The sequence below is a fragment of the Danio rerio genome, chromosome 19 (genome assembly GCF_049306965.1).
Source record: "Danio rerio strain Tuebingen ecotype United States chromosome 19, GRCz12tu, whole genome shotgun sequence".
Taxonomy (NCBI): domain Eukaryota; kingdom Metazoa; phylum Chordata; class Actinopteri; order Cypriniformes; family Danionidae; genus Danio; species Danio rerio.
Window position 1 is genome coordinate 42,228,193 of NC_133194.1, and position 23,308 is coordinate 42,251,500.

A 23,308-nucleotide genomic window follows, 5' to 3' on the forward strand; every position below is an offset into this window, starting at 1 on the left:
GAAATTAATGCCAATATTTGCACCATTAACAATTTCCTGTAGAATCGACAGTAACTTACTGTCAGCAGTTCGCCAGTAAATTACTGTAAATCAATTACAGCAAAAATACTGTTTACATGTACAGCATCATTTATCTGGCTGTATATGTATTTACAGAATTGTATAAATGTCTTTACTATAAATTATACAGTCATTTTCACAACATAAAATTTCCTTCAGTAAAATACATTTCATATTAAAGTTTAATAAAGTGTCACTTACAAAAATTAATAACAGTGTTGTTTGTATGATATGTCATAATTATGGCCAGACGGAATCTGTGGATGTTTTTTGCTATTTTTGTGGAGAATTTTGCTAAAAATCCGCTGATTTCTGCGTAATTATTTTGAGAGTATCTTAACTAAAACCTTAATATATGAAAAAAAAAATCTATCTTTTTAACTTTTATTTAATGTTTAAAATGCAAATCTAATAATATTCACCTTTTATGGTAAACAAAGCAGGTCTTTCATATGATAAATCTACTAAAAGACTAGTAAATAATATTACTGTACAAACTGCATTGTAAATAAATCAGATAAAGATTTTCATATTAGTCAATAATATTATAATATAATAATAAACTGTAATTAATTTTAAAACTGAATAAATACAAATTTTCACACATTTACACAAGTAAATATACAGAAATAATGATGGGCTAAAAATCTGCGGAATTCTGTGTAAAATCTGCGGAATTCTGTGCGCGCAGATTCCGTGTGGGCCTAGTCATGATGATATTAATTTTAAACATTTCCTGTTTTCAAACTTAAAAAATAACAAGCATTCATTTATTTTTGAAAAAGCTAAAGTCCTAAATATAAAGCCAAGGTTAAAGAGTCACTTGTAAAAAAGTTTAGTCGATTTGCATTGTATGCATTGTAGATATTAAGCAGCATTGTGTCAAAGGATTAACATACTTTTTAATTACTTTATAATGTAATTGATTTAATCAGTAATTAATTACTTTTTTGAAGTACATTTCCCAACACTGGTGGTGAATAGATGTCTTATGTTTAGGGAGTTGTAAATACCAATTACTGACCCTGTCATTAGAACACAGGTATAGCGCTATTTTAGCAAAACGCATATGATGTCACAATATTTATATTTATATCGAAAACTAGCTGAAGTGATGTGTTCAACACAGGCTCATTGTGGATATGTACCCCTGTCTACATTTCTGGAGAGCATGAGTTATGTTGCCAAAGGTATGTCTGTCTGCATTCCGTCTTTTAAACAAACGCTACAGAAGTGTATGACGCCACCGATGGCTTCTGTTCCTTTTTGCACTACCAGCCGACTGTTTACCCTTGTATGGACGAGTAGGGGGAAGCTGCAGGCCCGGAGGCCCAACTCCATGCTCAGACCTGCACACTCACACCAGCACTTTCAGACCTACCATTTTCCTAACAGTGCCACCTGCTGTCTTGGGTGAAGCGGCAGGTCCGGAGAACCTAACCGCAGGGACAGTCCTCGCTGCAGCCCGCAGCTTGATGACCTACTCCACCAGGTGCACTAGTGCATAATGGACAACTGCCTACACCTACCCTAAACCCAACTATCACATTAGCATGGGCATTATCTTAGTGGGCAGTACAATGTCCACTACATAGTGGACCTGGTCCCGTACGTCATTGTGGATACACACTGCAGCGAGGACATCTTGCAACTGCACGCTCAGACAGCACTTTCTAGCAAGTAGCAACATTGGACACATGACCTTAATCCTAACACTGTCTTGAAGTGCTGGTCTGAGCGTACAGGCCGAGCATGCAGTCGAGTCTCCGAGTCTGCAGCTTCATAATGTTGCCATTTTACCCAGTAGTTTGCCACGTATGCAGATGTACCTGGGACGCGGAGCTGAGTTGACCGCAACAGGGTTCGAGTACGGCGAAGAATGGTTTTCAGAAGCCAGGTAAAACAAAAGTAAAACAATGAATAAAAAATCAACAGGCTGAAAACGTGGTGAAATCATGTGGCCGCGACTGCTTTTCTTTATATAGATTGCTTTTGAAAACACTATTGGTTGGGTTTAAGTATGGGGATAGGTGGGTCAGTCAGCAGACATCCCACGTTGGAAAAACCTCATTTCTGAGGAGGCGGATGAATTGCGGGAGGTCGCAGGAAATGGTGTGTGTGTATGGGGGGTGGGGGGGGATGCATCTGAAGAGCAGGGAGGGATGCAGTGGAGCGGGGTGACGTATTTGAGCACCGGGCGGGAGATGCGCAATTTCCATATTATCATTCGTTTGGTGGCATTCGGGAGTGTCTGTGCATTTGCGGGAGACTCCCGGAACTTCCGGGAGACTTGGGATGTCTGAGTCAGTCAGTTGACAGCAAGCTGGCTTGGTCGGCTGACGTGTATATTGTGCCCTCTGGTGGATTTTTGAAAGAAAATGACGAGAAGAGAAATGTGAGATCATCAAAAAGCGTACACAGCCCCCTGTGGTGGATTTGCAAAAACAAAAACTGCGAGCAGACGTACCTCCAGTTACTTTGTTTCACTGTCCCCAGAATGTAATGTAATGTGCATTTATATAGGCATTTATTGTGTATGGCCATACACCCAAAGCACTTCACAATCATGAGGGGGGTCTCTCCACACCACCACCAGTGTGCAGCATCCACTTGGATGATGCGACGGCAGCCACAGGACAACGGCGCCAGTGCGCTCACCACACACCAGCTATTGGTGGAGTGGAGAGACAGTGATAGAGCCAATTCGGTGGAAGGGGATGATTGGGAGGCCATGATCGTATGGGCTGATAGAGGGACTTTGGCCAGGACACCGGGGTGACACCCCTGCTCTTTCACGAGAAGTGCCATGGGATTTTTTTTAATGACCACAGAGAGTCAGGACCTCAGTTTAACGTCTCATCCGAAAGACGGTGCTCACTGACAGTGTAGTATCCCCTTCACTTTTACTGGGGCATTAGGACTCACATAGACCACAGGTTGAGCGCCCCCTGCTGGCCTCACTCACACCACTTCCAACAGCAACCCAGTGTTCCCTAGTGGTCTCCCATCCAGGTACTAACCAGGCTCAGCCCTGCATAGCTTCAGTGAGTAACCGGTCTTGGGCTGCAGGGTGATACTGTATGGCTGTTGCCAGAAATGCAGAGTTTGTATGAGCCTGGATGGATATGTTCTCTGAGTAATTTAACTTCTCTGTTAACTTCACTCTTCCTGAACAAAAGTCTTATGTTTAGGAGTAGCAAATACCAAATATTGACCCTGATGTTGGAACACCGGCGCTCTTATAGCAAAACTGATGTGACTTCACAAAATTATTATTTTTTTTTTCTCAAAAAAGATGGCACAAAAGTAGCTGCGTGACTACTGAAGAATCTGTCTTTAAACCAGGAAAGACAAAGAAAGTATGTTTGTTCTCTATGAATAATGTATCCACAGGCTTTCAAGTACTCTTAAGGGTCTGTTTGCCGCCCTCCAACAACATCCTACTGTCTTTCCTCCGCCGTCTCTCCGGACAGAGTTAGGGGTAGCAGATTACAGCTGGGTCGTGGCTGGAGACAAAGGTACATTTGCAGGAGGTCAATGAACGAGGCTTGTGTTTGGCCAGAAGCGACATGGCAAGAAGCTGTTAATATTCTCCCGCCTGCAGGAAGGCTGGCGCAGCAGACAGGATGTGTAATGGATTCTACGCAGGCTGCTCTTAAATAAAGCATTAGGGCCGATTTGGGAGCAAGCATTTTTTTTCTCCCCCCCATTTCTCCCGCTCTTTCCGTTCTGCATTTCTGTTCTTAGAGCAACCGGCTAAAGGAAATGTGGGTCTGTAAACAAGTGGCCTGGTCCATTACGGAGTGCTAGTGCATTTTGTGCTCCATGGTGACTGCACAAATATAATAAATGACTCGGGCACTCTTAGGGATGTGCAAGAGTTGCGGTGAGAATACACTAGATTGAAGATGAATCTGCGGAGGTATTGACACGGACAGAGTCTGGCTGTAAATAACGTCCTGCCGCGCCATATCCATAATCCAGTCATGCTAGCGTAAACAAATATGTTCACGTTCTCCAATTCGCAGTGCATTTTCTCTCTTATTTATTTTGTTTCCCTTGTGCACAGGGCAGCTGGTAATAAAACAATGACACCAAGACAAAGAGCTGAGACGGTTTTCCTGCAGATGCTGTAGATTAGTGCCTAGTTTTGCAGGGCACAGATTTTATATAGGCTCATTATAAAAATTATGAACAAAACATTGATCGGAAATGTTTAAATAGAACCACTAATAAAATACATGCATTAATTAATTAATACAATATAATAATGAATATTACAATGTACATTATAATATATTTGACTTCAAAACCTATAACCGTTTACCATGAGTTTGTACTTCTATTGAACACAAAACAAGATTTTTTTTAATCTTTTAAAATTTCATATACAGGGCGGCACGGTGGCTTAGTGGTTAGCACTGTTGCCTGACAGCAAGAAGGTCATTGGTTTGAGTCCTGACTGGGCCAATTGGCAGTTCTGTGTGGAGTTTGCATGTTCTCCCCGTGTTGACATGGGTTACCTTCGGGTGCTCTGTTTTCCCCCAGAGTCATAGACATATGCTATAGCAGAATTGAATGAACTAAATTGGCTCACTCCGCTGTGGCGGCCCCTGATTAATGAGAGACAAAGATGAAAATGAGGAAAATGGAAAAGAGGAAAATGAAAATGAATGAATGACTTCAAGAAAATATTTGTATTTAGTTTTGCTTTCTTTGCACAAACATACTGTAATGTAATTAGGTAACCCTTTCAGATGTCTTACAGCAGGGGTGTCAAACTCAATTCCTGGAATAGGTTTCAAACAAGCTTGAAGGACTCAATTAGTTTGATCCAAAAACCCATTTTGAATATTTATATTCTTTTCAAGTATATTTATTTTCCAAAATGGGGATAAACCACACAAGCTTGACGTTAACACCACACGAGAGACACGTAAAACACATGAAACGTGTGTTGTTGTAACTTTTTCATTTGAAAAAATAGGGGTGGATGGGTTGATTCTTCAAGACGAAGATGGCTAAGGTAAGGAAATCTGGGTATTTATACGTATTTGAATTCATCTGGTTGGTGTATCATGTGATTGCTGATGTGGTCAATCGTGGTGGTCAGTCATAAGCATGTGATCCTCTTGAAATGAATTTATAAATGAACTTCACTTTGAAACCACATTGGGTTAATTTCACATGTTTTGCAAATATTTTCACATATGAAACACGTTTTCCAAAAAGGCATGAGTTACATGAAATTCACACTTGCGGAACACTTGGCATGTGAGGACAAAGCACATTTGCTTCACATAAAAATGTACCCCTGTCTCATGTAGAAATGTAACTATTTTCATATTGTCAGAATAACAGCTAATTCATATGATTTCATTCTTATGAAAATTAAATAATTTTTCCAGGCCTTCTAGTATGCCAGTTCTTTCACATTCCAGATTTTTTTTTATTGCCAATCTTAACCAATTTTAATGGTTTGTTTTGGGTCAATTTTGAATTTCCACAACAAGTGCAAAGCCCTGGGGATCGGAGAGAGGCTGAGTTAAAAACATTACGGAATGAAAAGTGAAATAATTAATTTTGCCGCTTCTGGTGTGTGACCCCCTTAAGGTGATGACAACACAGCAAATTTTGCTTACATTTTAGATTATAACGCTAAACGTGACATGAAATGCCATCCGTCTACAGAGATTTCTCACCAGACTGATGTTGTGTTTGCGATAAGGAGGGACAAGGCTGAATCCAGCTTCTTATTCGTAGCTTCTTATTTACTCTATTCGGTCCACCTTAAAAACCATGAGGCTTCCATCTTTCAGCTTTTTGTTCGCGCTCAAGGACACACTGAGCAAGGGCTTATTATGCGGTTCTGGCGCCATCTTGTGGATAGACAATGTCAATCGTCTTTGGCCGCCGACGAGCTCTCAGAAGTTGTAAATATTTTAAAATAGGCACTATTCTTACAAATAAACTGCATAGTTGCAATCTAAACAACTACAATCTTGACTAAAAAAAAGCCTCAAAAGTACATTATGTTGTCTAACAACAGTAATATTTGTCAAACTGTAGCCTGCTTGTTGCTTTCTGTATGTGGGTGGAGTAATACATAGAGGTGAAGGGTGAAAGGCCTTTGTGGGATGTTACTGGCAAAATATCACACTGCTATCAGCTAATTAGATTCAAGAACCAGACAGAACTTGTACCACTATATACATTTCTAGAGAGTGCCAAATACATCCCAAAAGCTACATTTATTGCAGTTAGTTTTCACGAATCCATCAGAGGCCGCTGTGTAAGCTTTTTGAGATCTTAAATTTCTCTCACAAGTATCATTCACGCCTGCTGTTCTCGTATTGAATCCATAAAAGGCTGCTGTCACCTGACTGATCGATCAACTGACCCACCCTCCTCCTTCCTTAAACCCAACCAATAGTGTTTTCAAAAACACAATATGACTCGCCCACCCACTTACCTAAACTCAACCAACAGTTTTTAAAAAGTAATGCAGAAAAAGAAAAGCCCTCGCCCGATTTTTACCACATTTTTAGATTTTACCACATTTTCACCCTGATTTTACCAGTTTCACCATGAAACTTTTTATTTTATTTTTTGGCTTCTGTTTTTGTCTTGCCTGCTTTCTGGAACAGTTCTTTGCTGCACTCGAACCCCGTTGTCATGGTCAACTCCCATTACCATCCATTCGGAGTTAAGCAGTAAGCTGGTAGCGTGAAAAAGGTATGTCGTCATACTCGTTTTAAAGACAAAATGCAGCCATACATACTACTTCCGGCAACATAAATCAGGATCTCCAGAAATGTATATAGGGTTACATTTTGTTGCAACAATATCATTCAAAAGCAAGCGTTTTTTTTTTTCTCTTCTAAATGTACACTATTGATCAAGGTATTAAATTTGCTCATAATAATTTCTGCCACAAACACGCTGCCATTCGATTAACAAATTACAGGACAAAAATAATAAAAGCCCAGAGCGAAAGAAATAATCCATACCAACACATACTGTAGCAGCTGAGGTCACAGAGACAAGAGAGGAAGCCTGAAATGATGACATACGAGAGTGCAATGTAATGTAATGATTGAAATGTAATGTTGAAATGTAATGTGAGATGCATTATAAAAGCCTTATTATACACTCATGCACACACATGCTCGCTCATTGATAGCTGGATTAATATTCCCCTCTTACAGTGTTTTTCTCTGCACTCCAATCCAAAAGTGCGTTCTCATTGATATGTGAGGGCACATGTGTGGCCCTCTTAGACGGGGTAATTGAATGCAGACTGAGGTGGAGGCCTGCTGGAATCATGCAGGCAGAAACAATCCTCAGGGAAGAGCCACCAATAACACTGCTGTTGTTCTACATTATTGACCAGTCAGACAATGACTTGAATTCGGAGCAGAAACAATTTGACAGGAGGATTTCTGCAGGTTTTAGGAAGGAAAACTGAAGAATTTATAAAGATCTATTAAAGACTAAGTAAAGAAAATTGCAAAAACTGAAGAAAACACAAGGCGTCGATATGTTCTCTAAATGTAAATTAAGGGAGCAATGAGTTTACTGAAGTCTGATGGGTTTAATTAAGTCTGAAAATACAACTTCATTCCAATCTCCTTTTCCCCAGTCAGATTTTTACGTTAATAATCAACAAAACAAAAATAAAAAACTAATACCTTAAAGATATTAGTAACACTTTATTTTAAGTCACAATTTATGGTATCAAATAAATAACCAACTAAACTACAAATTAAGAAATAAATGTTGTTCAATAATATCTAAATCTGTTTATTTATTAATTTATCTGAATAAATTATTTAAAATTTGAAGTTGATATCTCAAAAAAATTGCTTTCAGTAAGATTTTGTTTGGGAGCAGTACCACACATGACCACCAGATGACATTCAGTTTACATTGATGGCCATACAAGTGCGCTTCCTATGTTTTGAGGAATATAAACTATATATTTTTTTCCAAAATTTATAAAGTAAATATACAATTCTAAAGTAGTATGGCCAGTTTGGTGGTATTTAATTTGAATTTAACCTCTAAAAACATCTAAATGTCATTTTACTTGTGGATTGCTGTAGCAAAGTAATGTTTTTTTCAATTCTGATGAGTATTCTTGTTGCAAATCTAAAACTAAATGTTGCTCATTGACATCTAAACGGATTTATTTGGTAATTTATTTTAACAAATTGTATTTAATTGTTGAGGTTGATATCTCAAAAAAATGAGCTTTCAGTAAGATTTTATTTGGCCGCCAGATGACCAGATGACATTCAGATCACAGTGATGACCATACATTGGCGACCCCTATGTTTTGAGGAATGTAAAATTTATTTTATCATACTTTTGGTAATATTTGTAAAGTAAACATATAATTCTAAAGTAGTATAAGCAGTTTGGTGGTATTTGATTCAAATTTAGCCTCTTAGAAACATCTAAACAACATTTTTACATGTGGATTGCTGTAGCAAAGTAATGCTTTACAACTCTGAGTGTCCTTGTTGCGAGTTGATAAATAAATGTTGCTCAGTATCAGTTGGCAGGACAGTGAAAGGGGTTAAAACAGGGTTTATGCAATTACGGCAAAAAACGTACTCATAAAAAACAACATACCGCATAGTATTGATTTAATGGACAATATATGAGACATGGTTTTAAGGTATTAATGTACTTGTGCAGCGAAATAATACAGTAATAAATCAGTGACCAGCAGACACTGTCACACAAAAACACATCATTATGGACAACAAATGCACAGAGTGTTTCTCTGTTTCTCTCTTCCTCTGCTGCTCTCTCAGTGGACTGCAACAGAACCATGAAAACCGCATCAATACACCTTCATCATGCTCACGCATACCCCAAAGCAGGCTTATAAGTGGAGTCCATGAAAATAAAATTCCTTCTATCTCCTTTCCATGCACACAGTTATCCTGAAGTCCAGCTGCCTCTGTCCGTCCCAAAGCAACCTAACTTCTTTTCAAAGCAGGAATTAATGGGATTCCTGAAGAGTCTGTGGGCAAACTCAGGAAGGCGTGCTGAGAGAATATTTCCTCATAGGCAACATAAAAAAGACTTGGAAGATGGTTTTGGCAAAATCTCTAAACATAAAATTTATTGACTCAAATATATAGAGGCCTTTGAACAATCATCTTCTGTTAGTGCCCAACAATCTAATTTTAAACCTTGGCTTCACAGTCATGTCCCCTATTGGGTTTGTCCTTATACATTATTGAGTCAACTTTGACTCAAATTGTTATGCTCATAATATAATTGATGAAAAATTTAGGAAGTCTTAATATTTCATTTTCTCCTGCTTTTAACAACGCTTTATTGTAATCATGTTCTCCAGCATTGTTTGAAATGATAAAACCAACATCTAGAGTTTCGGTGGATGAATATTCAACATTTGTGTAGTCACATGAGCATTCATTGGATGTAAACGCACGTTTAAATTAGTCAAAGAGAGATATTATTAGAGCATTACATTTCTATGATGCTTTGTCGAATAGTTTCTGTTACTTTAGGGTTCCCTAACATTCTACACTGTAGATTATGTGGTAAATAATCCAAAATAGCCAGTGTTTACTGTAATATAGGATTTGTATGAAATTGTGGAGTGCAAAGAATAAATTACAGTACTTTATGTACCCATAACTGGTAGCAAAGGTGAGAATAAATGTAAAATACTGTTCAATAACATGTCTATTAATTCAGATGCAGATATATACAGTGCTCAGCCTAAGTACACCCATATTTGAAATTGAACATTTTTATCCATTTCTCAGTGAATATAAGCAATGTATTTGGTGTATTTAAACAAAACAGATTTATTAAGCAGATATATTTATTATAATAATATTGTAGTCACCAAACATGTTTAGACATAAAAAAAAAATGATACAATTCAATTCAAGCAAAATATTGCAAAATAAAATTACAAACTGCTAAATTTCAAATAAATTAAAATTTTGCTTCTCTAAATTTATCCTCTTTCTAAATTTGTATTTAATATTTTTCAATAACATATAAATATTGGATGTACTAGTTTTTGGACGGTTATCATAAGTTACTTTGTTTGATAAGCTCCAGGTTTGGCTTCAGTACTGACTAATCTAATGTATTTGCACAAATTGTAAAGCTTATTATTAAAAATGGGAATTTAAAAGATAGATTTGACAAGGATGTACTTAGATGCACTGTATGTATATATATATATATATATATATATATATATATATATATATATATATATATATATATATATATATATATATATATATATATTTTATATATATATATATATATATATATATATATATATATATATATATATATATATATATATATATATATATATATATATATATATATATATAAATAAAAATTCAATACAAATACATTTAAATAAATAGACTTAAATAAATAAACAAATAAGCAGTCTACACTGGAAATAAACATTTCTTGGATATTTACTCACCTCCAGGCCATCCAAGACATATATGATCTTCTTTCCTCACCTGAAGACAAATTAAAATTTAGAAAGAAAAGTTTTTTCTCTGTCTAGTGCAAGTGAGTAACATACACCACTTCTGATGCTCCAATATCCACATTTAGCACCTTCAAAGTAATTCACATCACACCCACTCATCTAATAATAAGTGTATTATCTATCATATTTAGTAAAAATAAGGTTTAAAATATATAAATTGATTAATAATCATCATCTACTGTACTTTTTAAGTACAAACACTTAGCTTGGTCCAGCTCTGTGAAAACTCTGCTCTTGAATGCAGTCATTGTTTTAAATTGGAGAACTGACCTTGGCCTGTTTGCCGTGTGCAGTCAGTGGGGCTTTTTTTCATTCAGAGGTTTTGCCAAGCTCTATTATTGGCAATCAGCACTCCAAATCTTTTTGACATTTTCAGGTGCTTGATTCTCTAGATTTCTTTTTGTCTGCAGAGTGATGTTTATACCTGTAATTACAGATTGACCTTTCGGCAATACAGGCCTCCAAAAAAATTCCATTCGCTCTTTACCCGAGTGTCTCTGAACCCTCTTGTTTGTATGCAGGTCCTCCTAACTTTATCTCTCTTGCTTCTCTTTCCCTCTTCATCTTATCAAAACATGGATTCTGAGTGATGAAATATCAAATATAGATAGAACAGGATACCTATTTGATTCTAACCAATCCAATTGTCCTTACTTTTTTATTGATTCTTTCTGCAAGCAACATTTTAACACATAACCCCTATATACATTTCTGGAAAGCACCAAATACGTTTCAGGAGATATTTTTTTGTTTTTGTTTTTTCACATATCAAATTTCTATCGTAAGTGCTATTCGCGCCTGCTGTTCTCTCGTAAATCCACCAGAGGGTGCTGTCAACTGGCTGACTGACTGACCGATTGACTGACTTACCCTCCTCCCTAAACTCAACCAATAGTGTTTTCAAAAGCACAGATTGGCCCTAGCTACATTTAGCATGAGTTCATGTTGTTTTTATGCCAATAGGGGATCCACTTAAAATAAAAAAAAGCTAAATCTACAACTCCCCAAGAGTTAAACAGTTGTGTTTTTCCATTTTTTATCATTGGTCTGATTGGAACACTTTTAGTGTAGCTTAGCATAGATCATTGAAGCAGATTAGAGCATTAGCATCTTGCTAAAAAAATGAACAAAAAGTTATGACTTGAGCTTAACTCTTCCGTAGTTTCATAGTGTACTAAAACTGATGGAAATGAAAGGTTGCTGTTTTCTAGGCCCGATAATGGTAGTCAACTGTCATTCTGGCATTATAATCATTAGAGTGCCATTCGCACCTGCTGTGCTTGCATAAATCCACCAGAGGGTGCTGTCACCTGATTTTTACTAGGTTTTTAGATTTTACCACATACTCACCATGTTATTTACTTATTTAATTTTTGGACTTTTGTTTTTATTTTACCTGGTTTCTGGAACTGTTCTTCATCAGACTCGTACCCTATCATTGTGGTCAACTCCGCTCTACATTACAAATCCCAGCCACTGAACAGCCGTCCGCATGGAGGTAAGCGGTCAGCGTGTCGCATGAAAAGGAACAACATTATACCCCCTAGTAGCTTTTATTTTAACGACAAAATCCAGCCATACGTACCTCTGGCTACATAATTCGCAATCTCCAGAAATGTATATAGGGCTACGTTTTTCAGAATGAGTCTATGTTGTACGCATTAATAGTGGAGTCCAAAACTACAGTTGCATTATTGAGTGCACTTCTTAACTTAGCACATTAGCATCCAGAGAATACTGTTACACTTCAGTATGAGGGTCAAATCTAAGTCTGCATACTGGCTGTTTATTAATAGTTATAAAGCACTTATAACCACTGTATTCTGCACTTAATCTACCATAATTTGAATTCCACACACATTCACTGTAAAGTGAGTGGACTGTCTATGTATTTATATAGTCCTGGATTATTTTATTCATGAAACATGAACATTACATTATAAACTGTGAACTTTAATAGGGAAAGAATTACAATTCCATGAAACACTGTGAATGAATCAAGATGGGAAATAGGGAACATTTAATTTGCAGTGTTTCATTGCAGTGGGCAGAGCTAACAATCCCTTCTGACATACTTTAATCTCTGTTAAAGTGTAAATGTGGAATTTTTGAACAGCATCATGGGTAATGTAGATTTCCTGTTAAAACTAGACTATTAAACATGATTATATATCTTTAAAAGTTATAATTTAAATGATATAAATTAGATTAATTAATGAAAATTGTTTTGCATTGCAAAAATCTATGAGTTTTTACTTTAGAACCTGACAATTGCACTTCATTCTTATATATGCAGTGATTTTACATGCATTACACATTTCTTCAAGTTTACAAGTTTATTAAAGAAATTTCCAAACAAATAAACACTTCTCAAAATGTTGAGGAATAAATCTTTAGTTTTTCCTCGCCTAGGGTAGCCAGGACTGCTGCTGTTTCCTCCAACCACTTCTGTTGTTCTGCTCATCGATCTGCATATCTGCAATCCAAATTAATGCTCATTTCATACTGTGAACTTACAAAAAACAAAAACAAAAAACAGCGAATGCGCTCATTATATATTGTAGGACAAATAACACAAGACTCCTGATGATTACCACAGCTCACTCTTAATATAAATTATGATACACATCAAGCATCATCAATGGCTAATAAGCCGATGCAGTAGTAAAGCTCACGCCATGCAGAATCAAGCTGCTTTGTAGCCTCAGCAATAAAGATCATAAACAGCATAAACAAAAGGCGAGCAAAGTAATTAGTATTTCATGATTTAACATACCCGTAGAATCATTTACAGCTGCTGTCTATTCAGTAACCAACAAACAAATTAGTAAAGAGACAGTTTATCCAGCAGACTTGATTTAGTTCATCGTTCATCAGAAAGGCGTGTAGGGTTGGGTATTGTTTGGTTTTTTCCGATACGGTGCTAAATCGATACTTTTAAAATGAATCAATCCCAAAATGGTGCCTGAACCGATTAAGAACAAAGATATTTTAACAAAATCTTTTCAAAAATAATTTTAATTGAACAATATAATTAAAGTTTAAAGTAAACATCAATTCATATTTTATATATTTGAATTACATTATTATATTTCCTTTGATCATATGTTGGTTAGCATGAGTTTAAGCTTTGCATTATGAAATTACATTAGCTTACTATTAACCTGTCGGGGAAGCAGGGGCCACATTCTTTTAGAAGCACATTTGAACATATATATCACAAAATACTTATTAATAATGACTCGAAGTCATTATTTTTCATGCATCACTCTGCAGTCTTCATAAACAAGATAATTTAATAACTCAAAATAATTTTCCTTGTTAATTTATTTGACAAGTAACGTTGTACTGGTGTAGGAGAACACATCTCTAATCAAGGCACATTGTTTACCTGTAAACTTTAACAGATAGGCCTACTGTTGAAGTCAATTTATTTTGCCCTCCCATTTATTTAAAATAATGTTTCTAAGAAATGTTCACAGTGTATTTATTCTGGAGTCATAAGTCGTATTTCTTATTGTTTATTTCATGAATAAAAGCAGTTTTTTATTTAAATAAAATTAAGGTCAGTATTATTAGCCTCCTAAAGAAATATTTACTGTATATTTTTGATATACACAACAAATCAGTTACAAAATAATTCGGCTAATTATTTCAACTTTCGTAGTTAACTGATTAAGTCTTTAAATTACACTTTAATCTGACAACAAGACTATAAAATACTTAAACGGACTTTGTCTGAATACAACTGTCTTGCAAAATAACTAGTAAAATGTCAGCATGACGTGACTGTCAGCATGGGGAAGATAAAAAAGTAGATATTAGAAATGAGTTAAACTATTGTTTAAAAATGTTTCAAGAGTTCCCACTTAGATATGCTTGGCACTTATAGCAGGTTTGGCATGCTGTCCCGGGAGAGAACCCTGAGCTCGGAGATATTTGAGCCCAGGGCTCCCGCCCGGTCTAGAAGCATATCAGGAGAACCGAGATCAGGTAGGTCTCGATTGCTCCCCCTTTAGAAGGGGAGAAAAAGGAGGAGATGGGGTGGAAGGGGGGATTCTTCCAAAACGAAGATAGTGCAATAAAAGAAAGTGATCCATTTATATTAAGCTAGGATCATTCTGATTGGATTATTACTGACTACAGATGAGTGGCCAGCGGTGCACAATCATATCACGTGCTCCTCTCGAAATTAGTTTATGAAACTTCACATTGTAAATAAATCATGTGTTGAAGACGGAAATCAAAAATGAATTACGGCAAAACTAAATGAGTTGAATATGACTTGTATGAGCGTGACTGAAAACTACATTTGATCAATGTCTTACATCTGTTTTTTTAGTACTTGCCGACTGTTTGTAAATTCAAGATTGCATTTCCTAACGTAAAACTATGTACACTAGATTTCTGATTAATAGTCTTTGCATAGCCGAGGACTTCCTGTATTAAAAGTGTTAAAATCGCTATATTGGCACCGGGTTTCGGTACCCGATCCTAAAGGCGTGTGCACGTTTAACCAGAACCAGCACTTCATATTTGGGTGATGTACCGTATTGACGTCGACACATTCAAGCTAAATATCAGAATCTAACACGATTAATCGTCAACTGTTTTGTTAAAGAATCAGTAGTTTTAGACAGCAATCTTAGCTGGATGTTTTCATTCACTTAGTGCTGTTACATACTGCAGAATAGGTCATTTTCAAAAACCCATAATCGGGGCTTTTAAAAACAAAAAACTTGTATATCCAATGGATTTTTTTTTCCGGTCTAACAACCATAATTTCATGTGATGTAACAATCTCAATAATAAAAAATAGATTTATGACATGTGCCAGGGTCACATTTTACCCAAAATTAGGTTGAAATAACCAGCCTGATCTCACGAGAAAACGTAAGTATTTTACGTTTTGCCAGTTTAGTGGCTAATTCGTACGAATTCGTACGAGTTCAGTCGTACGAAATGGTACGATTTTAAAAAGGAGGCGTGGCACCTGACCCCACCCCTAACCCCAACCGTCATTGGGGGATACGCAAATCATACTAAACTGTACGAATTAGATCGTACGAATTCATACGAATTAGCCACTAAATGAAAAAGTTACGAATTACCGTGAGATTGTGTTAAAATAACTCAATTTCTTAGAGCGTATTCATGTTCTCCTTTTCAAAAAAAGATCTGAATGCATTATGTTGGTAAATGGTCTACAATCAAGAACTTTTTTCCACACGTGTACAATCAAGAACTTTTTCCTGCTCTCTTACCCTTGCTCTCTTTTTTTCCTCACCATTTCTTCCCTTTCTCAGGTGACAAAATGATCCTGAGGCTCTAATCTAAGATGAGAGCAATATCAAAGCTGAAAAATACTCACAAAATAACACTTTTTTCCCCTCCTCTTCCATCTCTCTCGTCTTGTCTCTGTATCTCTCGCTCTCTCTGTCTCTCTGATGAGATATCAGACATGTGAAGATATATTGGTTGCACGCTGAGAGGTGCTGAGGACGACACAGGGCAAAAGCAACCCAAATGGAGCCGAGTACAGCAATCCTCATCATAGACCCATAAAACACCAGAGATCATAGAGCAGCCAGCTTTCATAAACAGCCACGGGGGTTCTTCAGTTACTCACTTAAAGACGGCACATCTCATAGCCAGCAGGAGCTGATGAGATGACATACATGTACATTTAAAGACTGAATAAATCACTGGGATTGTCTATAGTAAATATGAGGATCTGCACTTGTTGTTCCTCTGCTATGGGCAGCAGTGAGAAATGATGAGAATTGACTTTATGTATCTGATAAAAAATGACCAGAAAATCAGGGGTCGACTTCACCAGCTTTATTGTACACTGAAAAACAAGATTCATTGTGTTTGCTAAATTGTTTAAGGAATGTGGTAGCAAACCATGTATATGGGCTGAATTTAAACAAACAAATTAATTTTAATAATGTTCAACTTAATTTGTTTAAATTCAGCCCATATAAATAGTTTGCAACTACATACCTTAAAAAAAAAAGTAAATCCAATGAATCTTTTTTTTCAGTGTACAGACATTACTAAAGTGAGCACTAAGTTATGCCGTTGTAATATTTGAACAGTTATTAATACATCTGATGTTGAATGTAATTCTGCTTATAATCTAAATCATGTCTGGAATGCACTAACTGGCTGATTAAACTTCATTGTTTGTTAATCCTACACAATCAAAATAATTAAAACAATAAAAGACATTTCTAAGCATTTATTGTTTTGAAATGTACAGTTTTGCTGTGAAATTGCTGTAAATATAATTTACAAGTGACTGAATTTCATAATTAGTTTTCACTTTTAATGGAAACACTTCTTTGTTAAACTTGTAGCCAATTTGAGGTTAGCTTTTTTTAAATTAGCTACTATGCTAGAGAATTTATGAAAACTGTATACTAAAAGTCTTTTATTCAGTTTGTTAATTCCAACATTAACTAATGAATAATTGGATTCAAAATTGGTATATTGTAATTTTATTTGATAGATAGATAGATAGATAGATAGATAGATAGATAGATAGATAGATAGATAGATAGATAGATAGATAGATAGATAGATAGATAGATAGATAGATAGATAGATAGATAGATAGATAGATAGATAGATAGATAGATAGATAGATAGATAGATAGATAGATAGATAATTTCTATCATAATTAACATACAGTACACTCACCGGCCACTTTATTAGGTACATTTGGGTTGAACTTATTGCCATCTGTCTTAATCCTTCGTGGCATAGATTCAACAAGCTACTGAAAATACTTCTCAGAGGTTTTGGTTCATATTGACATGATAACATCAAGCAGTTGCTGCATATTTGTCAGCTGCACATCCATGATGTTAATCCACCACATTCCAAAGGTGCTCAATTAGATTGACTTCTGGTGACTGTGGAGGCCATTTAGGTACAGTGAATTCATTGCAGCAGATCGTCTTGACCATATCTACTTGCTGCCATGTTATTGGCTGATTACAAATGTGCAGTAATGAGCAGTTGGATAGAATGTACCTAATAAAGTGGCCTGTGAGTGTATGTATGAACTAATAAAATGTATGGCATCGAAGCACAATTTACTTCAGCTGCCATTCATTTTTTTTAGCTGCCAAATGCATAAACTTAAAAGCACTATTAGCTAGGCTAGTTGAGCGAATCACATGACATTAGCTAATTTACTTTTAATTGTTTAAAGCTAATATATTAACTTGGTGATGCAGTGGTGCAGTAGGTAGTGCTGTCACCTCAAAGCAAGAAGGTCGCAGTTTCGAACCTCAGCTGCATCGGTTGCCGTTTCTGTGTGTAGTTTGTATGTTGGATTGCAAGAGATGCAAGAGATGGGTTGCGGCTGGAAGGGCATAATGAACATGCTGGATAAGTTGGTGGTTCATTCCACTGTGGCGACCCCAGATTAATAAGGGGAATAAGCCGAAAATAAAATAATTGAATGAATAATTTTAAATAGTAGGTTAAATCTAGCCAGGAGCATCAAACATGTAACCGATTTGGTATATCCATTTTACTTAATCAGAGTGTAGAAACTCTGTATGCATGTACAGCACATAATTCTGTAAATGACAAAATATCAGAGAGAAGAAAATTAAAAATTATAGGTTAAGTAGTTGACGACTCAAATCAAAACATGTCAAACTGACCCAGACTGTAATAATGTGTAATAATGAAAGCTTAAAATTTGATTAGGTGAATGGAAATACATGGTTTATAATACTGCTTCATGAGTTATTGTTCTTATGAGTGAGTCCCTGAATTAATTGTTTAATTAATTTGTTTAAAGCACTGTTTCAGTCTGGAACAAAACATGGAACAAAATATGCAACTGGTTTCGAGTGTCAATTAGTCGTTCATTTAAAACACTGATTTATTCAGAATCTAAATGAGTGACTTTTTTTTAGAAACAAGTCAATGAATGATTCACTCAGTTGATTAGTTCAAAAACATTCATTCAGAAACAAAACAAATGACGATTTTCAAGGGGTAGTTGAATATTTATTTTTCCTGGTTAACTTTAGGTACTGCTCATAAATATTTACAAATGTACTAATTTGTTGTCCATAATCATTCTTTAGGCTTTTCAATGAGAAAGATAGAAAGATAGATACCTGGAATTTGCCAGTGTGTTTTGTGAAGTTTTAGCAAATGGCTATGCTACTATGAATTAGCATGTATTAATTATTTTGAAGGGGTTGTTGAATATTAATTTTTCCTTCTTAACCTCAGGTATTTCTCATAAATATTTATCGATTGACTAATTTATTGCCCATAATCATTCATGTATTAGGCTTTTCAATAAGAAAGAAAAAGTCAAATAATCGAGACTGCCATTTTAAAAATACCAGCATGTTTTGTAAAGTTACATGGCTATGCTACTATGAATTAGCATGTATTAACACAATGCTAGCATTGATTATGTTAAAAGCTGGCATGAATTAACATGCTGACTCTGTGCCATTAAATTAGCATGTTGCTAAAATGTGTCCAGCATGTTTTAGCACATTGATATCATTTTATTATGATACATTATCATAATTTAACACTGGCTATCTTGTTATTAATATATTTTAAACAAGATTCAAAGGGGCTCAGTGGTTAGCACTGTTGCCTCACAGCAAGAAGGTCAATGATTCGAGCCCCAGTTGGGTCAGTTGGTGATCAAATTTGTGGAGGTGTATGTTCTCCCCATATTGGCGTAGGTTCTCTCCAGGTGCTCCGGTTTCACCCACAGTCCAAAGACATGCGCTATAGGTAAATTGGGTAAGCTAAATTGTCTGTAGTGTGTGTGTGGTTGGGAGTTTATGGGTGTTTTCCAATACTGGGTTGCAAGCGTAAAACATATTAGTTGTTTTTTTTTCGCTGTGGTGACTTCTGATTAATAAAGGGATTAAGCTAAAAATAAAATAAATGAAGTTGGCGGTTCATTCCACTGTGGCGACCTCTGATTAATAAAGGGACTAAGCCAAAAAAGAGAATGAACAAATGAACGAACAAATGAACGTTTCAAAATGTTCCTATTATGAATTACCTTGTTTTAACACTACATTAACAAATGGCTAACATGCTTCTAGTATCTTTTAACAAGTGGCCAACTATGTTTTGCCATGTTGTTACTATTAATTAGCATGTTGTTAACATTAGTAATTAGTTTTTAGCATGTTAATTACATGGCTAGCAAACTGCTAACATAAATTTTAATCAGATTAGTACACATTTGCCATGCAGGTAGCATGGTCATGATTTTCCAGCAAGAATGTACATGTTGCTAGCACAGTGAACGTAAATTAACATGTTCTAACTTATTGCTAGCATGCATTCAAATGTTTGTGAGGTTTCCTGCATTTTGTATGCTATGCTAGCTCCTGATTATAGTGTTTTTAACATATTTCTAACATGTTATGGTGTTCCTCCGTGGTTTAGTATGTTTTAACAATACCCTGCAAGCATTTTTTGTTTTTAAAGACACCTAATAGATGTCTAATAGATGTCTAAACATAGTCATCTTGGCTTAAAAAAGGCTAGATTTGGGCTGTCAGTGAAAATCTAATAGACGTCTAATAAAAGGCCAAATCAAATAAACAGAAATGAACAACTTCACATAAAAAGTCTGTCTAATCTGTCCATTTGACGACTAGTCTAGTTTTGGGATATACTTAGACGCATACCTGTCAACCCTCCCGTTTTTCCTGGGATTCTCCCGTATTTGACAGTTCTGTCCGCTATGATCCCAGTAAAAGTATTTTCCCATAATGCTCCCGTATTTTCAGTCTTTCTCTGAAGGGTGGCAAATAAACATTAAAGAGTCGAGCCCCCCTATATGCAACCCATACCGCTGAAGGGCCGCCCCTTGCTCTTGAATGTGAGTCTGTCCTTTGCTTTTGCTTTGTTTAGGCACGAAAACACTTCATTCATATGCAAACATTCATATGCAATCCTCAAAACAGTCATATAGAGGTGCATGACTGTCAGCTGACTCGCTCCATAATGATAAACAGATGCTGTTTTCTAAACAGATTCTGTACTCGTTATTTGAAGCGGAGCAAAAGTCTGGGTTTTGGGTGCATGTTTAAACACACATGTACACATAATTAATAATATTAATATTTAAAGATGTTGATCTTGGTGAGTTTTTTTTTTCTTTAAAACACAAGTAATTTCATCCTAAATGAGCATAAACAGTAAGGAAATCAGTCAAATGCTTTCATTTCAATGTTAAATGTGCACATTTTTAAAGTGACACCTGTTATTTACGAAACAGACGATTTAAGAAACGACTAATGAGATTTGATTCTATTTCATTATAATAGCTATTCATTTTAATAAGCTGGACTGTTTGCTAATTTATTTGCTGCTAATGTATTCTATTTATTTTTTTCTTTTGTAAGTAATAATAATGATAATAATAAAACATATTACTGACCCTTTAACTGTTTATTTACAATGAAACAGCTACAAAGGAGCATATTTAGTAATTTGGGGATTTTTTAAGGGGGGGGTCAGGGAAACCCTTATTATGGTGGGCATATTGCTTATTTTTACATACCAATGTTGACACGTATGCTTAGACGTCTATTAGATTTTTACTAACAGCACAATTATAGCCAAGCTGTCTACATTTAGATTTCTATTAAATTGTTTGCTGGGTTTGTTAAAGGGTCACGAAACACCAAAACCCATTTTTGAGCTGTTGACAGTCGTATATGTGTCCCACGCTGCTAAAAACACTCTAAGGACACATATATTTCACAAAAAAAAAGTGCAAATTTTTTGCTTTTGCATTATTTTGAGCAAATTTTCTGGTTTGAAAGAAGTTTTTGAAGCTGCGTGATGGAGATTAGACACTTGTGTGTATTCCAGCATGTAGACTGGATGTCTGTACCTGTGAGTGCATCGTGACGTCTCTGAGTGTGCAGCATTAATTCATGAGGAAGACTTGGATCAAACCAATCAGCGCACTCTACTGTGTGCATCATATCTTGGAATATTTTTATACCTGTCACAGTGTTCAGACGACAGAGAGAGACGCCACATTGTGTTGCCAAAACAAGTGGAAGGACAAGAATTTGGAGACACTAGTAGTCAGTGTTGCATTTATAAATGTGCTGCAACGAAAGTTTTGTTTTCATTTTCCCTCTATGAGAGCGCAGTTGGTCTCACGTGTGGAATACAGTGCACGCAACACGTGACAGATGCGTTTAGAAACATTTTTTACTTGAGAGTTTTTTGCATCTCGTGTATGATGAAATGATGAAATCCGGATTTGCTGCTCGTCTCCTTTTTAAAAAGATGCGGTTCCCATTGGTGTTAATTTTCCTGTCGGTACAGATTTAGTAAGTGTGTGTTATCAGTGCACTTTGTTCGATTATTCAGATGGCAAAGTTAGTTCATATCGTCAGCAGTACTCTTTCAGTATTTAAAGACAGACCTTAGTCAAATTGATTTAGTTACTAAGTTTACAGTACGTTAATATCACCACAATAATATGGACTGAAAGATCCGCTGTAAAAGCTGCTTTCTGAATGTAAACATGTCAACACCGCAATCAAACTATTACAGTCGTGTAGGATTTTCGTCGCATTTTGTGACAGGATAGTCTATATACACATGGCTTTCGGACTTATGTTACCTACCGAGTGCACCTAAGTTACTGAGAAATGTTTTTTTCCTCCCATTCGCCGTGCGGTATCAAACATTGCATTAAAAACTACACTCTCCAGCAGTTCATCCTCGCATCCAATATCTCAGTTGTCACGGGGAGCATGCATGAAATGTTCCTGAATGAAAATGAAAGTGCCAAATTGAAGTTAAAGTCAGCAAATTAAGAATTTGGCAAATAAATTGATTACTGATGTCTATGTAAACAGTCACTGTCTTCCTCCTCTGCATCTGTAATCAGCACATTCCCCAACGGAAACTCCCATTTTTATGCAAAATCTTCCCTCATTCCCTTCCCTGACACTCCCACCTAAACAGAGCTAGACTCACCCACTTTCCTGACCTTTTCCAAACTAGAGATGTGAAAACACCCTGCTGCGACAGGGGTGTTTCGTGGCCCTTTAACATGTTTTCTGTTGGACTGTGGTTGAAAATATTTTATTTTGTATTTAACAGAAGCTCAAAGAAGTTTTGAACAAGTAGAGAGTGAATAAATGATGACTTTTTTGTGAACTACCACTTTAAACAATACCTTGGCACGGCTGCTGAAATCCATAGTGGGAAAACTATTGCATTGAACTCCAAACACTTATAAGCATGCCAGAATATTTTCTGACAGCACTGTAACTACACACGGCGTACAACACAACAACAAAAGCCAATCAATGACAATCTCTCCTTCCTTTTGTGGTCTGTCAAAACACAGAAAATAACGCAAGCAATGATGGAACTTCAGTGATTTTTATTCTCAGAAGAAGAAAAAAAGGAGATAACTCGGTGCAACATTGAAGAGGAATTTGCATATGACACTCTTTTTTGACTCATCATGTCATGGAAGAAAAGCATCTGGTTTCATCACATCAACACAGCTGTTTGCCACACGTGGAGCCATTTCAACTGGATCTGTGTGCACGTGTGTCAAGGATGAAATAGTTTTGCTTTTTTAAATGTAGAATAATAAGCAATACTATTTTTAAATG